This window comes from Drosophila ficusphila, unplaced genomic scaffold, assembly GCF_018152265.1.
Source record: "Drosophila ficusphila isolate 14025-0441.05 unplaced genomic scaffold, ASM1815226v1 contig_127, whole genome shotgun sequence".
In the NCBI taxonomy this organism is placed as follows: domain Eukaryota; kingdom Metazoa; phylum Arthropoda; class Insecta; order Diptera; family Drosophilidae; genus Drosophila; species Drosophila ficusphila.
Genome location: NW_025064016.1, coordinates 2379290 through 2401028, shown reverse-complemented (window position 1 = coordinate 2401028; position 21739 = coordinate 2379290). Strand labels below are relative to the sequence as shown.

The following is a 21739-nucleotide window of genomic DNA, read 5'->3' as shown; positions in this document are numbered from 1 at the left end:
CAACGTTGCAGGCGCCCAACTTTTAAGTGAGTGACTTATTTTTTGCACCCTTTTGGCACCCCCTGAATTTGCGGGTGATCCCGAGATGCGAAACTTTTAAATCGATGCCCGGGAAAAGTGCCATCGTCATCGCCCCGACCGTCGCATAGTTGCCCCCGACATAACAAACACAAGGCCTTAACTTAATTGAGCTGGCCAATGCAGGCAGTTAAGCGAGGGTGGCTTGATTAAAATGGGAAGCCTGCGAAAATCCTCTAAAAACTTAAGAAAAAATAAGCAAGAAAATAAGAACGATTAACATATCTAATTGTCATCAATATAAATGGTGAGTAATAGAACTTGGAGTTGGTTTACTTATTTCATTTATTGCACCTTAGGGATATTGATATTTAAAATTTTAAATATTTTGCCATTTTTTTCAAAATATTGTCTCAACTTTTGAACCTCTTCTCTCTTTCAGCAGTCTTAATTCCTTCCCATTTGCCACTATAATTAAAAACCTACAAGTTTTTAGTTGCATCGAATAAATACTACAGCGATGCCCTAATGCCGCCTGGCAACTGACACGTGTAAGCGGTGACTTCAGTGGTTACCAGGGGCCAAAAGGATGGCTGGGACAAAAAGATTGCCTTGTCATCGACATCCAGTTCATCATCATCAGTGGAACAGTGGAGCTCCCAGTGCCGGCATCGCATGACCACAAAATTTAACCCCGTCCAGGGATAATTTTGTCAAAATGCAACGTTCGATATTGGAGAGCTCGTTGGGGAAAGGTTAAAGGGGGTGAAAGGGGGGAAAAGTGGAATGCAGTGGTGGAGAAACGGGGGCGGATGTGGTATAGTGGGTGTCTCTTATATATGTCTATGTCAGTGTGTGCTGCATATTGATGGCGTGATTTGCATTTGAATATGCGGCCAGCATGGCGACGTATTTTCCCTGCCTCTCTCGCCCCATCACATTTACCCGCCCACCTCAATTTTCCCCACCGCTTTTCCTTCACCCATCTAGAGTGCTCCTCTTTTCCCTCTGTTATTATTGTTGTTGGCTGTGCATATTGCGCTTCGCAATTTTCACACGTTGATAAACTTGTTTCAACGTTGAACAGTCGTTGGGACAGGAAAAAGCAAAAGTGCATTGAAAAAAAAGTGGCTGTATTATTATGCCCTTTATAATAGATGGGTGTTTTTGCACAGCGAACTGTCCATAAATGGCTTATTTTTTCCATAAACAAACTATTGTTTTCACGGCTTACACACTAATAAAAAATTAATAACACAATGTAGTTCAATCAAAGAATCTTGAAATACTTAAAAAGTAAAGGAGGATTAGGTATTATTTGAAAAAAATTAGTTTTGTTCGACAAACTTAAATGTTACCTATATAACAAAATTTAATTTATTTACAAGGTAGGCTTAAAGTTTTTCTGAAAGGGATATTAAACAACATATTTTTATTTTAGGCAATTAACTAATGAACACAGTTTTGTGTGTTGCTTTTTTTTTTGCTTAGGTGCATTACTTAATTAAAGTAGGGGAGGGTGGTCCCATACCGACCCCCTAAAAGGCAAAGGCGATAAAGGTGAGAAAAATCAATTTTTCAGTTCAGTTCAAAAATTTACTATGTAGAGGGATCAGTTTACTATACATCTAAATGATTAGTAAGTGCGTAGGTGCTTTGAAGCGTTAGATATTCAGGCAAATATAAAACTCTACTTTTTGGTCGTACTCAAAAGTAGTGGTCCGAAACCGACCCCCTATTTCTTAACAGAAAAATTTAATAACATAAAATAGAATTTAATGATTTTGACGTTTATTAAGAAGTATATTGAAGGTTCTTTCCAGAAAATAAAAATTTATGTATGAAATAAAGGGCAATGTAGTCAATTGATGAAGTCTGAGTTGTCCTCTTTCTCATAGTAAGTTTTCGCGTTGTTTTCGCCTTGTTTTTCGAAAGCCGCTCGTTGATGACTGTCTCTTCGCTTTCTTCTGATGTTTTTGCTGTTTCTGTTACTTTTCTTTACTGAATCTTGTTTACTTTTTCATATTTTCCGTCAAAAATACGCTATGACATATTAAGCTGCCAATAAATGGGGGTCGGTTTCGGACCATCACCTAGCGGTCGGTTTCGGACCACCACGACCTTTTCTGATTAAGTGCTCGGCATTAACTAAAGACGCAAAGAGCGATGTAATTCTAATTATTTGAGGGAAAGCTAGGACTATCAACGATCAGAAAAATTTACTCTCCGATTTTTATGCGGAGAAAAAAAACTTTGAGCTCAAGTTCAGTAAAGCTCAAAAATAAATGTCACAGGCGTTGAAACAAAACAAACGGAAAAATTGCAGTGAAACAAAATAAGTCAAAGTGGCTATCTATCTCCAAAATGTCTGTGTTATAACAGCTTTTCACTGAAGTTACCGACAATTCGGCTAGCATCGCCATCTCTGAGAAACATGGGGGGTCGGTATGGTACGACCGGTCGGTATGGGACCACCCTCCCCTAATATATTATATTTTTTTTGCAAGTGTTTATTAAAATTTAATTTTTTTCTGAGTGCATCTGCAACAAATGAGCGCGCTTGTTGTTGCACCTGCTCTCGTGCTTTTCGCTTATTGCTGTCTGTCGGGTTGTCCCATCGATGGCAGAGTGCATACTGCAAACAGGATCCTACACCCATCATCCTTCGTCCTCTCCGCCTGTTCGAAATTTGTTTTTTATCAAATGCGTTTAATTGGCAAAGAAACAGTGGGCGGCGGTGGGCGTGGCGCGATAACGAGACCGATTCCGTTGTTTCGCAGCCAAGGATTGTTGCATTATTTCGTGCGCTCTGTTCAATGTATAGCCATGTCCTGGATATATCGCCTAATTGCATTGCTTTGTTGCTCATGAGCATTATGGCCGAGATTGCTTATTGGCTTCGCGCTCGTTCTGTCCCATTTTCGCTAACTCCCTCCAGCTTTGCCATTTGATTGCGAATTTTTCCGGAACGGCCGTTGATTAGAAAAATTTGGAAAACCGCAACCGAAAGCGAATATTGGGAAGCATCGCTAGTAGAGATAGTTTTTTAGGGTAACAGATAGTCAAAAGCTTTCAATGCAAGATATGGTTCTGATTTTTTTTTAATGCCTAACAAATGATATGATTTATTTTGTATAAATTTTTATTTAATTCAAAATTCGACGGACTTGTTTTCATTAATTGGAAGAGTACGTACCCAAAAAAAACTTTCCATAAGGCCGGGCTATTAAGTCATTTCATCGATTCATCAATCGCCAACCGCAATGAGTTCACAAAGGATCCCTTTCATCAGGGCCCCATTCTGAGTGCCCTTATTGTCGTTTTACAGAGGTGAAATGTCCCCATCAGAGGAGACTCTCATACTGGAGTGCTTCAGTCACCCGTCGCGAATTTACTTCCATTCCTTCTTGTCGCTGCTTGTTTTCTGCCCCACAGGTGAGGGCCCCAATAAACAGCATAATGACTATCGCTGACCGCAGGCCATGTAATGGAGCGGGGTCAAAGGTCGTCAGCGGGGGAGAGCAGCCAGCTGGGTGCCATAACTCATGACAAAGAAATTACGGAGCGCGAGCAATAAAAAAGTTTCGGCAGGGTGACTGAGGCGCCATTATCATTGGGCATATTAAAACTTTTGATGTTGCTCAAATTATTTCGGGAAATTGATGCCCAAGGATTAACTTTGCCAAGAGACAGGAAAGGACAGAAGACGGGCGAAAAAGTTAAAGAAATATAATAAAGGACTTGGCGGCGGCCACATCAAACAGGAGACCACTGGGACCACCAAAGGACTTCATCCGCAACACCTCAGTATTCGTATACGTATACGTGATATTCCAGATGACGATGGCCATCATGGAGATGATGATGATGATAAGGGCGGCGTGATGATGAATTCCTTTGCCAGCTGCCTTTTGTGGCTTGTGCGGTTTTGGCCGATAAATTCAGCGATACCAACGCTTTTTTCGTGTCGGCCAGCCTCCCACATAGTTTTCTACTCCCCAGACTGACACTCGAGTACTCATCAGCTGCAAGCAATTCGCGTAACTTTTGCAAGCCGAAAAAAATGTGGGAAAGCCCAGGGAAACTCACGAAAAAAGAGAAAGTCACCTGGTTTTTTCAAGTCGAAGCTTAGATGTTCTTTTGCTACTCAGGCGCACTAAACGCTTTAAAAGCTATTGAGCAACAAAACAAAGCACTTAAAATATTTTCTTCAATCACTTAAGGATATGATATTTATATTGATTTTTTTTTTTATTATTTTACTTTAATGGTTTTTGCACAAGAATGCCTGCCCTCTTGTAGAGTATACAAAGAAAGCAAACGAGAGGAGCAACAGAAATGGGAGATCTGCAAAGGCCGAGAGTCATTCACATTACAAAGAAGTTTTCATTTCCCAAAGCGGCCGCAGGACATTATTTCTTGGACTCCACACCCTTCGTCTATTTTTCCACCACCCCCTTTTTAGAAAACCTTGTATGCCTGTCATTTTTGTGCCATGAATATGTCTCCATCTTCTCACTGTGTGTTTGGCGTTTTTTTTTTCTTTGTGTGCATTTTGCCTTCTGCCTTTGAGTTCCATTCTTTTTTGGCCTACACTGCCTCTTCCAGCTTTCCCTTTAACTGCTTTTTGTTGCAGCTGTCAGAAGTTGAAGATAAACTTGTGATAAAACTTATGACAGGTTTCCCTTACCATTTCACGTTTTCCCCTCGGAGAATATGCAATTATTCATTTCGCCGAACTAATGACGCAATTAGTTGGGGCAACTGTACTCGCAGACAAATGAAAGCGATTACAGGTGAACATGAATGAAGTGCTGCCAACTTGATCTGCGAGTTCAGGGAGAAATAAATTACACAATACTGTGATAATAAGCCTCGTTTCATTTGTCCTGTGGAGGGGAAGGCAATTGAGTGGGTGGTTGCAAATGATGCAGAAAATGAAAGCAACCTACTGGGGAAAAATAAGATATAAAGTGTGTCAGTGCTTTATAAAGAAATATTTAAAAACAGATGTTAATAATGTTTATTTTTCTTGTAATTAAAAAAGTATGGCCTCCAAACGTACAAATGAAGAGAAATTAAATAAATTGATACAAGGATAAGCGTGTAATTGAGAAGTATAATTTTCAAATTATGCGTACTTTTCGTAGGATTTCTTTACATTTTCTTGTTGCATTTATTAACCAACTCAATTGTTTGCTTGCCATTTTACGAATATCCCACGCAGGGGCGGACGCAGAAAAAAATTTTGGGGGGTCCGATCGAAAAATTGTTGTTGTTTGGGGGGTCCCATCAAAAATTTTTACGTTTAGGGGGTCCGACCAAAAAAATTTTAGTTTTTATGGTTGAAAAGCCGTGTGCTGTAAGGAAATTTGAAAAGTCTGAGATTTTGGGGGGTCCGGACCCCCGGACACCCCCTGCGTCCGCCCCTGATCCCACGGCAATTATCAAATCCCTCTGATATCAATTCGCATATTCTCCGTTTTATAGCAGGACTCTCAATTCTGTTAATCTTCTAGGCCATCATATTCATTCGTTTATTCGTTTGCTCATTCGTTCTGGTCGCTTGTCCATTTTTTATTGCCACACCCCTGAACAATTCTTCTTTAAGGGAGGACTTCTCTGTTTTTTTTTCCCAGCTTGGTGATCTGTTTTTATAGCTCGGTGCCACGCCCACAGTGGCCACTTGTGACTTTTGCCCCTCTTCTTGCCCTCCATTGTTGGGACTCTCTTGGTTACGAGGTGCTAAATCAAGTTAACGTTTAAGTGGCCGTTTAGTGCCTACGCCTGGACCTGTATTTGTGTTCGTTTTTGTATTCGTATCTTTATATTCCTCTGTTTTCGCATCTGTATCCTTGTTTGATCCCGAACTCTTTCCTGAAACCCGCTTCGGTTTATTATTACTTCGCCTTCTGTCATAAAGAGTTTTCTTTCAGCGTCTCGCCTTTTGGCGCTTTTTATTGACTGTAAAGTTTATATTTTTTAATATTTTCTTTATGCCTTCTTTCTACGGCGCTTGTAATTGTTTTTTAAACAAAGTTTATAACTTTTTGTTGCCTCGTCATGGTTGTTCTTATTGTTGATTTTCATTGTTGTTGCTGCCGTTTTGTTTTCTGATTTTTTTCCGCCCTGTTGTTGTTTTGTGTGCATTTTAATTTGCTTGTCTGCCTTTTAATGGCAGTTGTTATGCAATTTTTGTCGGTAGAAGGGACTCCAAAAGGCAGCAGTGCAATTCCCTCCCCCGATTTTTTTGCCTTTGCTGTATTTCTTGTTATTTTTCCTTGGGCCAAAGCAAACAACTAATTAAAAAGATGTTTACTGATGATGATGACGGGGCTGCTGCTGTCATTAAAGTTGGACCATGAATGTCTAACGCATAAAGAGATTCGAATGACGGTACGCAAATAAAGCCGGGCCATGAAAATGCTTTTGAGTAATATCATAGATAGGTTTATTTCCAAAGGACGTTTCATTGGTATGGGTCTATTAGAGGCTGCACTCTTGAAAGGAGCTTAAAATAGAGAAGGGTTTCAAAAAGACGTAGAACATTGGTAAGCTCAAAGTAATTGGAAATTACTGTAGACTAGTTTTTAATAAATAAAAAATAAATAAATAAATAAAATGTCAAACTTTTTCTTGAATTCCAATGTCTTTGACTAAATTATCCTGATATTCGAAAGCTTAAAATCAACTCTTTACATCTTCCAAGAGAATGCACTTGTACTTTCTGTAATTTCTGTTGAACAGAGCCATACTTCAGTTCCAAGCTTTCGAACCATTTCAATTGTGATGTTAGACGGATTTCAAACACATTCTTGTACTTCAGCAGTGAAAGTGCTCACCCCACTCCTATCCAAGGTCACACATGTAGTTTTCCACCCAAAAAGCGAGGAAAACTAGTGGATGGGACAAAGGCCTTTAGCCATTTGCAATTTTCAGTTTCGATGGCAGAGCGTTTGTACATTTCAATTGCATTTATGTAATCAACGAACAAGTGGAGCTCCTTATGCTCACTCATGCACTGTAAGAAAAGAAAAGAAAAGAAATGTATAAAGAAACTAAGGAACTTAAACAATAAAAACAGACTAAAACGCATTTGATTTTATAAACTTAATTCAATTTCAATTCAATTTTGAAAATAAATCATTTATTTCTCCCAGTGTGGCCCACACATATCAAGGCGAAATCCCCCGTTTCTCTGCATTATTGATGCTCCCCTCGCCCCTTGTTTTTGCCACTCCTCTTGTGCGTGCTGGTTTTTTTTCCTGCTGTTTTGTTTGTTGAGTTGAATGAACATATTTTGCCTTGACATACATTGCATTGTTAGCAAACAAGGGTGTCAGGACCCAGTAGGCCACGCCCCTGAAATCCTTCAGATTGCCCACAGCCACCTCCACCCATCCACCCACTTGAGAGTGCAGCCACAGAAATTCTCGAGCTGCTCGACATGTTCATCTTGGTGTGGGTGAGCGGTGTGTGTGCATAGTTTTTGTTCAAACAACACGCAGCTTGTACAAGAAAGCCAACAGCGGCAACATCAGCAACACCAACACAAGCAACACCACCAGCAACAACAACAACAACATCAGCAATAGCAACACGAAAAGCAATAGCAACAATAATGACGTTTTGACTGACAGACAGCAGAGTAACAAGTACACAAGCCCATAAGACAGTTGGACAGCGACTGTGGAGAAAAGCCTGAGCCGGAGAAATGGGGGAAAAGAGTGCGACTTGCACTGGGAAGGGACAAAAAAGTTTATTGTTAACAATAGCAACGGCAACTGGAACAAGGCGAAGCCCAGTGTTGTTCGCAAACTTGTTGTCCGTGTTGCTTGTTTGCTTAGGGTTGCTGCCGTGTGGTTGCTGCTGTTGCAGCGATATTGCTAATGTTGTTGCCGGGGAAGTTGCTCCCAGTGTGTTGCAATTGTTGCAATTCGCTAACTCAAGTTGCTGCCAGTATGTTGCTATTGTTGCAATTCGCCAACTGAAGTTGCTGCATCCAAATCAGTGTTGTTGCTTTTGCTTCAGGGCTGATTTTGTTGTCGTTAATGTTGTTTCTACTAATGGTGTTGATTTACCGGCAGATTGCTACTAAGTTGTAGCTGATTAGATTCTGTCGTGTTGCTGCTGGATTTCTATAAACGTTGTTGCTGTTATTGCTTCAAGGCAGGTTTTATTTTACAACCCACCTTTTCACGTTCGCACATGCTGGCACTTGTTGCAACATTCTATTCGCACTTTGATACATAAATGCTTTCACACTTGAGTACATACGTCTATAAATATTTTTTTTGCAATTAATTATTCCTCTTTGAATAAAGGTTTATCTCAATAACAAAGACGCAAGTTAATAAAGTCAAATTGCAGTATAGCAATTTATGAATTTCAATTTCAAAGGAAATGTTATTTTGTTTGTACTTTAGCCTTTATATTACCTGTATAGAAAATGGTAAAGCAAAAAACTTGTTTCCTATTTTACGGTTCAGTTCCCAAAATCCATTTCTGTGAATTCGCACAAAAATTGTTTTTGCTAATTGCTACATCAATAAAGTGCACAAAAACCCAAAAGCTCACGTCGTTTGAAATCCCACACAATTGTGTGCATTTTGAAACGATATATAGCAAATATATTACGGTCAATTGCCAAAAGCAATCAACTCTAAAGGTTCTTTATGGGGCAAAGGCTCGAATCAGGAAAAAAGAAAGGAGAAACGATCCACAGAGAATGCCACTGAGGTTGACTGACAGCTGCACTCATTGAGGCAATTTGCTTAAGTTACAAATTGAAATATTTGCATTTTATCTTAGAAATGCAAATGCCCTTTCTGCAGGATTTTCGCCAACTCGCAAACTCCTGAAACCGCCTCCTGCCGCAAGAGTATCTGGGCAAACAATGCCAAACAAATTGGCTATTCAGATCCGCAGACGCCACACGAGGAGAAGCTGGAGCCTGCTGTCTAAGAAAGGCCAGGAGTTTCGTTGGGGTTACAATTTATGCGTTTGGCCCCCGGAACGTTGAATGTATTTTGCAATTTTCATGGCCTGCCAGGGCGTTTTTTTCTACCCATTTTGCTGCAACCGAATCCAGCTCCTGCCACGCCAGCAACAAAAAAGCCATTAAGATTACTTTCTATGGGCCAGATTTAAGGAAGGTCCGGGTGGTTCGGTGGTTTCAGTGGGTTGGGATGTGGGGAGCTGTCGAGCCTCATGCAAACGACAAACGGAGCCGAGTCAGACGAGATTTCGCCCCCAGTCCTCTTGTAAATACGCATGCAGTCAGGAAAAGGACCCAGAGCTCCAGGCAGAATGTTACAGTGGGAAAAAAGGGGCTTAAAATCTCCCGAATTAAAAATGGTTGCCATAACTAAGATTAAAACTTTGCCTTTCAAGCAAACCAAGCAAAATGAAAGTTTAAAAATTCTGGCAAGCAGAATTATTTATTTGAGAGGACAACAAGAGCTATGTTCAGAGTTACTCAGAATTTAAAATGCATTATTTCCAGTGCATATTGTGCTGCTACATTCGATATACAAAAGCCTTGGCAAGCAGCTTCAATAAATGCCAAGCCCTTCCAACATAAAGTAAACGATTGATGAGGTTAGAAGACTGAACAACACTTCAACACAATGCCACGCCCACCCTTTATTGGGCGATCCTTGCCCACTTTGTTGGTTCATTTAACTGCAATGGCAGCAAATTTTTTACTCACAAATTGTTCTACGAGCTATGCAAACTACTCGAAAGGAAGAGATACTGATATGGAAATACAGAATGGGAGAGTTGGGGAGATGTGAAAAGAGATATCGGATAAACGTTCACAAAATGGGTAGATTAATGTAATTAGGAGTAGTTTATGGGCTGATAGGAGATGGCCAGGCAGTATTTTAGTTTTCCATTGGGATTATCTTGTTTGCAACAACAGATTTGGAGCCAGTTCCCTGGACTATTTATTACAAAAATATATATCCAAACCATAAAAAATAAAATGTAAGGAAAATCGATAAGGTATTTGCTTAAAACATAAATTTTCCTCCCACCTGCAAGGGTCACCACTTTACATTCAAACCGTAATTTTCACGTTTGAAACTTCACCCCCTGGTGGTTTTTTGGTTTTGTAATTTTCGGAAAATTTCCTTTAATGGCTTTCTTTGGTCGACCGCAATGGAAACAGAAAAGACCAAACGCCAATGCCACAAAAGGAGAGGGAATTTCAATTCAAAAGTAAATTGTCTTTTATTTCAAGCTCATTAGCTTTTAATGCAATTTTATGCGGCCCAATGCGTTTAAATTTTGCCACGTGCCAGGGAAATCTTAAAATGGCGGCAGGGAAAACACAAACAGAGGTGGAAAGCGTGGGCATCCGCACATCGTTTGCATTTTCATTTCACATATACATGTATGTGATGTGGCTTTTTTGCACCATATGTTTTGTGGATTTACAAAATTGACTTTTGTCGTCATGAATTAATTTTTATTTTGTGCTCTCCGCTTTTCTGTCGCTTTCCTGCGGCTCATCTTGTTCTTGGTATTCCAGTGCCTTTAACATTTTATGTAAATTTTGTAAAATATTTATGGAAATGTAGCAGATTGTGACTGGCGACTGCCTCAAAAATGACGGCAGACAAGTAACTACATTTACATAAACACACATGAGAGTGGCTGTCGCCTTCAACGAGAATGTCTTCCCGTGTTTCTGTCTTTTGGAGAGTGTCATTTGTGGGCCCGCAGACAGTCGGAGACATCAGCATAAATTTTAAATAAATGCTAAAGAAAGGGAATATTAGATGTTGTTCTTGCTACATTCTTCAATGCCTTATATTTTATTCGTGCAGAATCTTGGGACTCGGTGTCTTCCTGCGACAGTTGAAAGGTTAAACCAATTTAAGCTGCGGAACCTGTACCGAATACAGGAGTTCACTCCACTCACTGCAGACCTTTTGTTGTTGTCGATGACGTTTGCATATTCCATTCAAAAGTTCACTGGTTGTTTACTTTTTTTTTGCTCGGTGCGGAAAAGCCTGGATAGAACTCAAATATATAAATGAATATTTTGCACATTTGAATAAGGAGAGAAGCGATGGAGAGTCTGGCTATCACTTTATTTTTCCGCTGATGCTGCACTTTTCCTTTGTACAAAGTGATGGAAAAGGGAGAGGTGGCAGGAAACTGGGGAAAAGAGAGCATATGTAAATATATTTGCCAAGTGGCAAGGCGACAGTTTTATTGAGCTTATCTTGGCTTTCGCATTGTTGAAGAGCTTCCGCCACCAAAACTGACTGACTGGCAATTGCGGAAAGCTTTGAAAAAGCGAGGGAAAATATTTTCCAGAACAATGCAGAGATAATGTATAACTCCAAAAAAATTAAAATTTAATTAAAAGTGCAATGTAGAAGCAATAAATTAAAAGACATTTTTTTTTTGAATATTTATTTTAAAAGGATGCTCCTTTCAACTCTGTTCTTAGGAGATTTCAAAAAGACTAATTACAAAGTACGTAGCTATCCTCATTTTAGACAAAAACGTAACCCCTTGACTTTCCTTCACTTTAATAGAGTGAACTCCTCTTACAAAACACCATTGTTTTCCACTATTTTCTTCTTATTTCTATGTATTATTCCAACTGTCTCCTTGGCTCTTACTCCTTTTCAAAAGTCTTGACTTCGAAAGAAGTTCCATTGTCGTGGCTGCATTTAGAATGCATTTTAATTTAGCATCAACAACTTTGCCATTTCGCAGTCGTTAGTGCTCCATGTCGATTTGCATAGTTGTTGTTCCCAGGAGAACTTTTCCCCACACCCATAGATATATACACTGCGAGCCATGTTAATATTTCTCACATCTAATAAAGTTTTCTCGACTCTCTATCGCTGGCGCTGTGCCATTAAAAGTTGTTGCTCTGCACTATCAAGTTGAACATTACCTGCAAGGATATTTTTCCCCCATCACTGCCATTTTCCCTACATTTTCCTTCATCTAATACGCTTAATCAAATGTTTATCTTTGCCGAGTGAGGAGACGGGAGACGCTTGTGATTTTTTCTCATTTATTTTCGTGCGCATAGATTATGTAAATTTTACTACTTTCACTTCGACATTTTCATTATGCTGAACCCATAGACAAAATCACCTCCTTTCCCAGTTTCCTCCAGGCCGAGCTGATGAAAAATTGCGCTCTCATTTTGAGCGGAACCGAAAGCAAGACAGCTGGCGAAAAAAATGCTCAGTGAACGTATTTAAAATACTTGCACATAATTTACTTTCGCGCGAATACAAATCATTTCATTTTCGTGCCAGTCACGAAAGCTGGGAAAGTGTAGCATATCTTAGGGCGCCACGCCATTAAAGCCGGCGAACCCTGATGATGGTTATATTACATTAACTGCAGGCCGGGACGTAGGCAGCCACTCCAGCAAATAGTGACTCCGTGTGCCAAAAGTAAAATGAAAATAAAGTGTAGCCTAAAAAGGGGACGTACTCATGCCCAAGCACCCACAGACTACAATGCAATGAATATGTAAAAAGTGGGATAGGAAAAGCTTGAGCATGCTCGAATCAGGAGTGAGCTGTCTCTTGGAATATCAAGGAAAATAAATGATAAGAGTTCTCTAAAATGTGAGAATACTTTGTCATGTGAAACAGAAATTAATGGTTCTTTAAAATGATTTGGTATGGTGTACGAAGATAACTATTTAGAATTCCCAATGATACCCTGTGACTCCCTTAAAGGGTTTGTTCTTGACTATCTGTGTGAGTTTCTCCGCAGTGCTCATTAGGATAGTAGCGCAAGTAATATGAAGAGTTTACCCAGAAAGGTAAGCATAATTTAATTTTGCAGAGCGGAATGTGTCACAAACGAAACCAGGTTGTCTGCGAGGTGTAAATATGATTCAGGAAGAGTGCCATGAACATTTGCATTTCGTTTAATACGATCTTTAAGGCGGCAACTGTGAAGAGTTAAGTGATTGGAAAATTCCCAGCTGGCGGGTCAAAGTTCAATCACAATCACACACACACACACACACACACATGTGCATGCTAAGCCAAACAAATCAAAGTCAAACTCAGCTTCTGTGTAATAATACCCTTATCTGTTATCTTATCAGCCCTTGGAAAGGACTCCCGTCCTCGATTTTTTTTTTTTTGTGTTGAACAAGCTTCAACGAATGTCTGGCAGTTGGACAGGCGGCTGTGACACTAATTGCTTGACCTTTTTTCCTTTGTTGCCCGCCATTGTTGACCTTTGAACGCGTTTCGAATTTGCATAGAACCCTGGAACCACCGAGACCACTGACCCACCAACATTGACAGGGCAGCCGTGTTGACATGGATAAACCACTTCAAGTCAAGTGCACACAAGCCAAAGTCGAAGGCCCCAGCCAATCATTCCCCCCTCCTTCTTTATTTCCCTTCAACAAAAAAAACCTTGGAAAATCCATTAGAAATTTGCAAAAAAAAAAAAGCATGAGCGGAGTTGGAAAAGTCATGGTTGATATAAAGTTGAAATAAATGTTGTTGTAACCGCAATGGCTGCGGTGGGCGGAAACTTTTGCGGCTTGGCTAACAAGAATTGGGTATAAAGTTGTATTGTGCTTAATGAAAGATTGGTAAATGTTAAACCAAATAGAAACGTGAAGTGACACTAAAGTTGAGTGCTTGTTGAAAATAACTTTGAAGCATTCAAGTTGAGGTCAAAAGTTAAAAAACTAAATTAAATAAAATATTGAAAAAACTTATATAATTTAAAGCTTAAACAGTTTTTTTTATCGATCATAGAATTTAATAAAGGAGCATTTCCGATTATTAAAAATGTTCCAGCCATTTTTTTATTCTGTGTTATGTTATAATTTTCTCGATAGTATTCCAGAACTTTGCTGAAGAGCTTTTGAACTTTTTCCCGCTTCTAAAGCGTCTCGACGTCTTCCACTTTTTATCCAGCGATTGTAATTCTAATAAGCCAAGTTGCTCCGTAGCTAACTTGCATTCGCAATCTCTTAACCCTCTTCTGCCCCATCGCTGCACAGAGTCAACTGCAGCTGCTGGCGACAATATGCATGGCACTTATTGCCACTTCAGTTGGCATGCGAACCAGGCTAATAGCAGGGGCCACGCCCCCACCGCAACCCACCGCCCATTGTGTATCTTGCTCACCTTAGAAAAACCGCTCCAGGCACACCTGCAGAGCTTCGAAAAATTTTATTTGCTCAACATGAGGAAAGTTCTGCCCAAGGAGCAACAGAAGCTCAAGCTTCTTGTCGTCCCTCTGACACTTTTTGGGTTTTGTGCAGCACAGAGATCACCCTTCTCCTATTTTTTGTTGTGCACAGCAAGAAAGGATGGTAATATGACTTTAAGTTTTTTAATTTTACATCAAACACAACTTTCAGACTTACCTAGAAGTAGAAAAGACCGTAAGCACTTGCAAAATTAAATTTAAATAAAATTAATAAAGAATCGCCCCCAGATTTTTAAATTTTCCGAGTGTGAAAAGTTGGCGCCTGGAAATCAAGGCTTGTAAATAAAAAAAAAAAGAGTTTAAGAAACCCAAGAAGCATAAAAAACTCGGAGTCAGCGAAAGTAGGAAGCAGAAATTGTGGCCATAACTTGGCGGTGAAAATAAGCAAAGGGGGAAAAAGCAGTCATGTCCAAAAATCTCGGCAGGTGTGGCACACATGCTCACGTGTTGCACCTTTGCAGTTGCACAAGCTGTTTCATTGCCTAGTGCAACGGGCATATTAAATTTACCCCATTCCTAGGGCAGTTGTTTTTGTTGTTTTTGCTGCTCAAGAGCATCATAACCCCAAAGAATCCGCTCGAAATTTATGCACTTGTGGGATTTTTATGCAGCATTTGCCCTCACCTTACCCCCATTTCCCTTGGGGCAACCTCTATTTCTTTGCTTTTTATTTAGTTGTGTACTCATTTTTGTTGCCCGCATAAAAATGATGTGCCACCTTGATATATGAATATGTTTGCCATGCTTTTATTAGATTTATTTTCGCACAGGAGCTTTAATTTGAGAGGGAAAGATATGTAGAGTGTCTCAAGATTTAGTGAGTGGGGCATAAATATATAAAAAGTCGATTAAAACTATTTGTGCTAAAGCAAAAACATTAAAGTGCAATATTCATATACTTAAACGTTGTTCACAGCGTATACATTATATTATTAAATTATACTTAATTTTGCTTAAATTCTTCCTTTGGTTTGGATTAACCGTAGAAGTAAATCCCTTTGGCATTTCTTTGTGATTTTAACGAAAGTTAATTAACTCTCAGTAAACATTTGCCCCTCAGCTTAAACCTTTGAATATTATTACCCGTTTTAATGGTTTGTTACCTCTCAGAAACAGTGTTCCTGCAATTCTGCAATTTCTTGACCCAATTCTCACCACAAACAATGAAAAGTATTTAAATTTAAATATAAACGTGGTCACACAAGTGTGCAGCATATGCGAAAGAAAACAAAGTTCTGTCGCTTAACTGTTGAAATTTTCAACACATTTTTGCACATTTCCTGTTTGCCATTGTTTTTATTGTTCTTGTTGCACTTGCAGCTTGACACAGTTTTCAGTCACACCCATTTATTTACAATGTCAACGAGGAAAAGGCAGGAGGCGAGTGCGAAAACCCTGGCAGGCTGAGCCTTTGTTGGGCTCGGAAAAGCCTCGTATGAAAAGCCCCCTGGCTATGAAATTTGCATGCAATTTTCAGCACAAGGAAAATAGAGGGAGCGAGAGTAAGGTAAAATGGGGTGCAAATAAGCTTAACCACAGCGAAGGGAAAGGGAGTCCAATTGGTTAACGACTGACCTTGTCAAAGGACCTTGAACTGTCCTAACAAAGGATCCAGACATTCCCAATCCCCAAATTCCCACGCCCATTTGCTGTTTCCCAGTAACCGAGTAATTTCTGTGGCTAATTAGTACGCAATTTGGGGGAGGTACCAATTTTGGGGTTGGGTATTAACTACCAATGGAATCTACAGTCCGCACGCGGACGCAGATTGACGCAGAGGTCAATTGAAAGGGGATATATATTTCTTTCAATTATTCCTGAAATATATAATAATTCTTGTATAGATAAATCCCTCATTAAATAACTAGGAATTTTAATATATGTTTTTAACATAATTATAAGCAAAATTATTAACTCAATAATGTAGAAAAAAGGTTACTAGCTATTAAAGTTTTTTAATTAGTTGCCATCAGTAATAGTTTTCTGTAAATGAGTTTTCTCAGTAGAAAAATTCCACTGGGTTAGGTACTTTGTGCTTTATTGAATTTTAATTTGCACTTTGCGGCTTGCGGTCAATAGTGGTCACACCCCTTTTTTGCGCAGCCACGCCTTTTTGCTTGGACTTCCACTTAGGGCATTGCTTCGCTTTGATTTCTTTCGGGCTTTTCCCTCCGCTCTTCTCGCCCTCTCCGAGTTTTCCTGGTGGGCTTCTCGTTTGCCGAAAACCGCAGAGCGTGTGTGAAAATTGAAATGTCACCAGCTCAGTGTCGAGTGTGGAGTTTTTCACCGCCCCCAGAGCTACTGCAATGGCGTGCTTCGCTTTTCTGCTTGTCTGCCGCTGACAGTCATTGACAACCCTGAAGTTCCCCGATAAGGGGCGAGCTTGCAGGGGAAAATCTGGTGGAAATGGACTAGGAAAAGCGGAAGAAAAGGGGCGCAAAGAGAAGGGGAAAATGGCGAGGGTATAGCTGCATTGCACGGATGCAATGTTGCATGCCAGTCTGCACTAAGTGCTGACTCAACGCAATATAAGTTCTTATTTGCCAACAGACTTCACTTAGAGGATTTGTAATGGGGTTTCCCCGATATTTTGTCCTCTACTTGGATTAAAGAAGACTGACTTCTAACTAAACGCAAAACTCAATTACAGCATTAAGAGATGTAGCAGAGAAAACTTATTGCTTACACAATGTTTTAAATAATTTCAAAGTAATAAAAACCCTATAATTGTAATCTATTTCTAGCAACTGAAATTTAATTGATCAAATTATAATGAATTGCTTACTGTTTACTATTAAGGAAAAACTGTTGGCTTATATTGCAGCGCACTATCCTGGAAAATCCCTTCTTGGCTCATTTAAGTTCGTTATGGCCGAACCATATATTTTGGATTTTTTAAGTCAGCCACTTGCATTAGTCCCCGCTCTGAGCCAACTCCCGCTGACTTTCACATTTTCCACTGCTTTTTAGCACAAATCCTTTTTATATCCTTTCTTTTTGAGTTTAAAACGTTTTCGACAGGATTTAGTTGCATGACTTTTTGCTTTTAGCATTTCGCCCGACAAACCTCAAAGCTTCCCCCTCCATTCCCGAATCTCTAAACTAACTGGACTCGAACTGGCCGGGGGGTGGATATCTGTTGTGCAGCTCCTCGATTCCCAGGACCAAACACGTACCCCCGTGGCCGAACGTGCACGGAATTTCCAAATACAAATACTAAACATGGCCGCATTTTTTAGCCAAACTCCCCTGGCTTCCACCACCCGTTCTGTAAATTTCATTTTAGTTTTTTCTTGTATTTTGAATTTTTTTGGGATTGGTTACAATTTGTTTTGTTTGCAGATTCCCGCCTAAAACTATTTTGTTTGAACTGGAAGTTGGTTTTGGTAAAATATTTTTAAAAATATTTCAGCAAAGTAAATCGTTGAGATATAAAAATAGATAGATAGATATATATATATTATGGAATAGCCACCATATATTTTTGATATTGGCATTCTGATTGTTTGTTTTTTTAACTAATTCATTTCTAAAAAGTCTTAAGATGAGATTCCTATTTATCTTCAGTTTGTTATAATTTAAGCATGGATAAAGTTTCAGCAAGCATTGTCTACCTGTGAGAGAAAAATTTGCTTAGTGTCAGTAATAAGTTTTTCGTCTGCGTCGCGTTCCCTTTTTGGTTACCAAGACATGTTGACACTTCGCAGGACAGGTTCAAGTAACCCACTTACAGGAGCAAAGAAAGAGACGGGAGTAGGGATTATGAAAGAGAAGGGACTACTTCTCGCCACCACCACTGGCTCGCTTTTGTTTGCGGTGAAACTTTTGCAGCAGCTTTTGTTAATTCGGTCAATATTTGCAGACGCACGAAAAAAAAGAAAACTCAGCGAAAAACTTTTTGCTGAAGTACAAGAGAGCAACAAAAACAACAAATAAAGGAAAAATAAGAACAGTTCCTATTTAACCCCTTAATAACAGTTGGGTTTAAGTTTTCCCACTGGATATCTGGCAGTTAAAATAAACTTATTGGCAGTTTGTCAGTTACAAAAAATGGGGATATATTTGCCTGAAGCAACAGTTGCAATTTTGTCCACCTGGATCATGCATTATTCATTGAAAACGCAAATTCCGTTACGCGTATTTCATTAAGGTAACCCCAATGGCCCAATAGTTTTTTTCCTGCATGCGGCAAGTGCTTTTGAGTCTTTATGCAAATAGCAACCCATAGCAAATAAAACACAGTAAATGGCGAGAAAAAATGTTGAAATGGTATGAAATTTTTTGGGGACTTCCAGGACTCTACCCCCTTGGCGTTAATTGCGATCCGAGCTGTTTACCCAACTTACCTTCTGTTTAGTTTGGCCTCACGCTCCAGTTCTCCGGTTCTCCGGTTCTCCGGTTCTCTTCTCGATTCCTCCTTTCTGCGCCGGGTTAATTCTGAAACCAACAACAGGGAAAAGTTTTTTTTCGGCGTTAGTTAAATTTGTTGAAAATTATTTGCCTTTCCTGCTGCTGAGGGGAATTCTGGAATGGTCTGGTTTTGCCTTGGTTGCTTCCACGAGAAGCCTTAAGTTAATTAGTTGAATTTGTGTTGAAGAGTTTTTGTGTGAGCTTGGGAATTTTTCCTAGTTTAATTTAGTGGATGCAAAACTTGTGTCTTGCTGGGCAATTGAGAGCAGACAATGGCTTAAGAATGTTGGACGGAATTGGCCCACTGATTTTGGGTCCAGAGAGGTTTGTTTGGGTCAAGGACCAACTTGGAACAAAATTTCACGTAATTAAGCCACGATTTTGGGAAATGGCTTGTTTTGAAATTTAATCGTGGATAAACCAAACACTTAGGCATTTTAGTAACAAAAAATTCTTTTGTGTTTGTTAACAAGTTTTGTATACAACTATTTAGTAATATTGAAGATTTTATTTATTTAACAAGCGTTTATTATTCTCAATAAATATTGAAACAAGAACATAGGAAGTCATTGGAAACGCACTTCGTCATCTGTATTTTGTAAATATTTGCATGTTCACTTATGTATATATTTCCAGCTTGTTCAGAGATATTTGTATTGAACAAAAACCTTATTTATTATCCAAACTTTGTTCCGAAATTTGAAGTTTTTGTTGGTAATTGCGAATTTTTGGGCTTTGGGGAAGATATTTTTATTGAATATAATTTTCCATGTTTCCACAACATTTCCGCCTCAACTTTTGTGAACGAAGCCGAGAAATTTACATAAATCAACTCTCTTGGCCAGCGTTCGCTATCTGTTTACGCTTTTTTCTTGGCTCTTTCCTCTGAGTTTTCTGGCTTGTTTTGTTAGCCAATTTTCAATGTTGGCTTCTGGCTTGCTGGCCACAACAAACAACTGACCATAAATAATCAAATCTTATACACAATCTGCAAACAGATTTTGCGTTTCTAATAAATTTCACTTTGCTAGCACACAGCAAAAAATAAAAACCGAAAAAGGTCCAAGAAGTGGGCGAGCCAAACACTTTTTTGCGCCAACAGACAAAAAAATAATAAATATAAAAACATATATTTATGCCTGGGTAGTCTACAATATATAAGAGATGGCGGGCATAAAAAATATTTATACATATTTATTTATGGTATGCGTATTTATCTATAGTCTGCTTTGTACTTATATTGGAAATAGAGATAGGCCCCAAAAACTATAAAGGAGAAAGAGCCACAACAAATTATGGTTCACTGAGTTTTCTAAAGGTTTTTTCTCTTACTCGTCGGTATCTGCCAACATTTATCTGCCCCTTTGTGTGTCCTTTCTGTCAAGGACACATATACTTGGTGTGAAAATTTGGTTAGAAGTCAATAACATAATAAAAACCTCTGACGTTGAAGGTCGTTGAGAAATGGCTGCGTTAGACACATGAAACCGCAAGGCGGCAAGGCCTGGGGAAAATATATGAAAATTGTCTGGACCATCGCTCTTGAGAACAAAAGCAGAAGCCAGTCGAAATTGAGGTTAAGGGAGTTGCTGCTGGCGAGCAAACTTTCATTGCATAACAATAGGCGCAACGGCCAACCGCAAGCCGCATTTAAATATAAATACCTGCAGCCAGAGCCGCAGGCCAAAACAAAACAAAAAAAGTAGAACCAAAAAAAAAAAACCAGCAGCAACATAAAAAATGGGAGAGCAAGTGAAAAGTTTTCTGCGTTTTCTGGCCATGTAATGAAAGTCGAGGCATTTTCCATCCCGCTTTCCTGGAAAAGTGGCTCGTGGTCGCTGGCACGTGAAAGAAAAAGTGCAGGTGGCTTTCATGCCCAGCTCCTCGTAGTCCACACCCACAGCAGAATAAATAAACTTCAACTTTTTGCTAGCCACAATTTCTGTTTCTGCTTCTTTTTCCCTTTGACCGAGAAAAAAGAAATATCTAAAATTGCGGCAGTGCGAAAGCGTAAAACAACAATAACAAATGGCACAGAAATGGGCTAAAGCGAAATAAGCCACAGAAATGGAAATATATATGTATAAATTTATATTATTTTCAACATTCAAGTGGGTGGAAAAATGCTGTTAAGCTTTAAAAATGTTGGTTGCCTCAAGATGCGAGAGTAATTGAGAACAAATAAATACAAGTGGCCGGCGGAAGGAGGAAAAGTCGAGTAGAAGTGGGAAAAATAAAGATAAAAGCAAACAGGCACAGCTGAATAATGTGGAGAAATCAAACGAAATATGAGAGCATGAGTAATGAAATGAACGCATTTAAGGAAAAATTCTTTAAAAGAAGATAAGAAATAAATCAATGACATTCCACAAAGAAACTTTTGTTTCAATAACGCACTTGGAAAACTCTTAACCTGATTTTATTTTTTCTTTTGCATAATGCTTTTTAAAAAAATGTTTTCAGTTATATTTGTTTAAATCAATGTGATAAGATTTCTGTTGATAACGTAAGAATTTTAGTTAATTTTTATGTTTTATAATAATAATGTTTTATTTTCCCAACTAAAACTGTTTACACAAAAACTAACTTAGTTAAAATCAAATTTTTTTTTGTCAGCAAAATCTTTTCTGGAGGAAAACAAATCAGCAGAAGATCGACTTCGAGCTCTGCTTCCACTTTTACTTCAAAACTTTTGCAGTACAAATTAAAGTTTTATATTTCCTTTAAAAGAAAATCCTAGAAGCAGCTGTCTTCTTCTTGGGTCACCCGATTCTCTTTCGTTTCGCATTTTTTTTAAAGTTTTTCCTTCAATCAAATTAAGTAGAGCAACTTCTGAGAGCCACAGATTTATTTGCATGTTTGCTCTTCTCCAGTTTATCCGATTTCCCATTTTCCTTTCCCATCCTGAAGCTACAGGCTCTGATAAGGTTTACAATTTGCTTGCCATTTGTTTTTCTACTTTTCCCAACTCACACACACACATATAAAAGATAGACTGGAGACTGCTGCTCAATTACATTTTTACACTCACCAATTTTCCTTCGCTTTTCAGTGTTTTTCTTTTCGTTTTATTTAC

The 21739-nt window shown here is 39.0% G+C and overlaps 1 protein-coding gene across 1 annotated transcript in view; it reads right to left on the bottom strand.

The window, feature by feature from the left end:
* Nucleotides 1–21739, bottom strand: part of LOC108095078 — a 120111-nt gene that overhangs the window by 70667 nt on the left and 27705 nt on the right. Inside the window, 1 exon segment of the mRNA XM_017196002.2 lies at nucleotides 18600–18690. The gene's annotated coding sequence lies outside the window, so the exon portion shown is untranslated.